Source organism: Cebus imitator, unplaced genomic scaffold, assembly GCF_001604975.1.
Source record: "Cebus imitator isolate Cc_AM_T3 unplaced genomic scaffold, Cebus_imitator-1.0 Scaffold788, whole genome shotgun sequence".
Taxonomy (NCBI): Eukaryota; Metazoa; Chordata; class Mammalia; order Primates; family Cebidae; genus Cebus; species Cebus imitator.
Window position 1 is genome coordinate 154,010 of NW_016108103.1, and position 2,477 is coordinate 156,486.

The following is a 2,477-nucleotide window of genomic DNA, read 5'->3' on the forward strand; positions in this document are numbered from 1 at the left end:
GGTGACGAAATCTCTGAGTACTTGCATGTTCCCAAAGGATTTTATTTTTCCTTCACTTATGAAGCTTAGTTTGGCTGGATAGGAGATTCTGGGTTGAAAGTTCTTTCCTTTAAGGATGTTGAATATTGGCCCCCATCAATACAAATTTCAATGAAAAATGAAGGCAAAATAAAGATAATTTCATGCCAAAAACATTTTAAAGGCAGATCAACTTTTGGTCAGTTTTATTATTGTCTTTAATTACCTCCAAACAATGCACCCTTTTATGGCTTATACCCAGGGAGAACCATTCTGAATACCCTCCTTCATACAACACTGGGTAGAGACATAATGAAAGATAAAGTGAGATGCCAGAACAGCCAAGCCATATTGCAGGGGGAAGAGTGTGCCATCAGGGAGCAGGTGGGTAATACATATGGTATTAGAAAAATTAGCTGTCATAAATAAAATTAAGCTTTATTTTTTAACTTTTGATGTCAGTACTAATAATTTGTATAACATTGGAAATTGTTATGTTTTAAATTTGAAATTTAAGAAACAATAGAAACAGGAAATTTTTAGTTTTCTTTTATAATATTCTAATAATTTCATGTGGGTCTAAGAACATTTTTCTTCAGGCCCAAGGTGTCAATGTCAAGGTCTTTGTGATGAGCAGTAAAGAATTTAGCTTAGATTTCTCTTTGTGATAAGCAGTAAAGAATTTAGCCTAGATTTCGTTAACTGGGAGTAGTATATAGCTCTATTCAGTTTTTAGTTTTGTCCTGAAGAAACAGCTGTTCACAAATGTAGTTACTTCCAAACATGAATAAAAATTTTGCAAAATGACCCAGGATAAATTCTGCTGAGTATTTCTAACATCCTGGTTCTTTTTGCCATTATCTTTAATTTTCAGCACTGCATTTCATAAATTTTATCTGTTGCTCTTTATTCACTCTATCATTGGTGATAGAGTATGATGTATCTAAAATAATTAGAAAACATGTTTTCAAATTCAGTTTTCAACTATCCACCATTTGAGGAACTTGGAGCAATTTGTCACTGTCAATCCTAGAAAGAGTTTCTAGGCCAGGTTATTCCTTGAGGTTTTGTTTTGTTCCTTAAAAAAAAAAAAATCCTTCAGCCAGTTTCATCAAATGTTAACATGTTGCCCTATTTATTTTTATTAGTTTATCTTTCTAAAATATAAGATAAACATTACAGATCCAGATGAAGATCTCTTCATGCCCCAATTTCCATTTCTAGCTGCTTTTTTTCAGAGGTGTTCACTGCCATGCGTGTGATGCTTAGCATTCATTTGCATTTTTTTTACTATTACAATTTTGTATGTACCAATAAAAAATGAATGATAGTTTTGTATGTTGCCATACTTCATAAAAAGAGTATTTTTATGTATTACTATGCACTATGTATTATTATGTGACTTGTTTTCCTAATTGCACATTATAATTTAAAAATTTAACCATGTTAATACATATGTTATGTCATTCATTTTAACTGAGGTATAATATTCCAGTGCATCCATCCATCCATTATCCTGCAGAGGGACATTTATGTTGCTTATTATTACTGACCATGCTGCACTAGTCATTTTTGGACAAGTCTTCTTGGGCACATATATGAGTTTCTCTAGAGTACATAGCTAGATATTGGTAAATCAAGATGTTTAGCTCTCTTATTCTTTATTAAATGCAGTGTAATGCTAAAGTGTCCTCTAAAGTTGTTGCATCATTTTACATTCCCTCTAGAAGGTACTATTTCTCCATATTTTTACAAACACTTGGTATTGCTAGACTTTTCATTGTTGCCAATTTGAAAGGTATCATGTTATAGTTGCATTTCTGTAATAACTACTGTTACCAGTGAAGTTAAATTCTTTTCATATATTTTGCCACATGTTTTCTTTTTTATTGCCTGCTTATACCGTTAGTTTACTTTATTCTGAGTCTTTAAAAATTTATGAGTTCTTTATATACTCTGGATAGTCCTTGTCAGCAATGTATGTTATAACTATCTCTTCCCATTTTGTTGTACAGACGGGCTAATTTTTCAATATAATGGCTTTTTTTTTTTTTTTTCGAAACAGAATTTCGCTCTTGTTGCATAGGCTGGAGTGCAATGGTGCGATCTTGGCTCACAGCAACCACTGCCTCCCAGGTTCAAGTGATTATCCTGCCTCAGCTTCCTGAGTAGCTGGGATTACAGGAATGCATCACCACACCCAGCTAATTTTGTATTTTTAGTAGAGACAGGATTTCTCCATGTTGATTAGGCTGGTCTTGAACTCCAGGCCCCAGGTTATCTGCTCACCTTGGCCTCCCAAAGTGCTGGGATTACAGGTGTGAGCCACTGCATCCGGCCTTATAATAGCTTTTTATTGAGTTATGCTCTGAGATCATAAGAACTCTTCTATGTTCTCTTGTATAATTTTTAGGCTTTTACTCTTTACATTGAGGTGTAAGGATTTTTTTTTTTTTTTT